Genomic DNA, 290 nt, shown 5'->3' with positions numbered 1-290 from the left:
TTTTGGTCTTTTAAGGGGTTGTAACATGTAAGAGATTATTGTAATATTATTTCAGACTCGTCTTTCATGTGATTAAGATGAGATGTTAGACACCTCCTATTCATTCTGACAGTAGCTGTTTCGACTGTGGTCTGATCCAAGATGGCCGCCCTCCAGGCACGTCGACCGGCGTCCAATTAGGCGTCTACGTATATGTTTATAGTTTTGTCCACTTTTAAGTGATGCTTTTGTATCACTGAGTAGTTTCTCAGAAATATTTTAAGAGATGTGTATTTTTTTTTTTTTTCATG

This window comes from Cyprinodon variegatus, unplaced genomic scaffold (assembly GCF_000732505.1).
Source record: "Cyprinodon variegatus isolate N-32 unplaced genomic scaffold, C_variegatus-1.0 Scaffold57, whole genome shotgun sequence".
Lineage (NCBI taxonomy): Eukaryota > Metazoa > Chordata > Actinopteri > Cyprinodontiformes > Cyprinodontidae > Cyprinodon > Cyprinodon variegatus.
Note: the sequence above shows the minus strand (reverse complement) of the source record.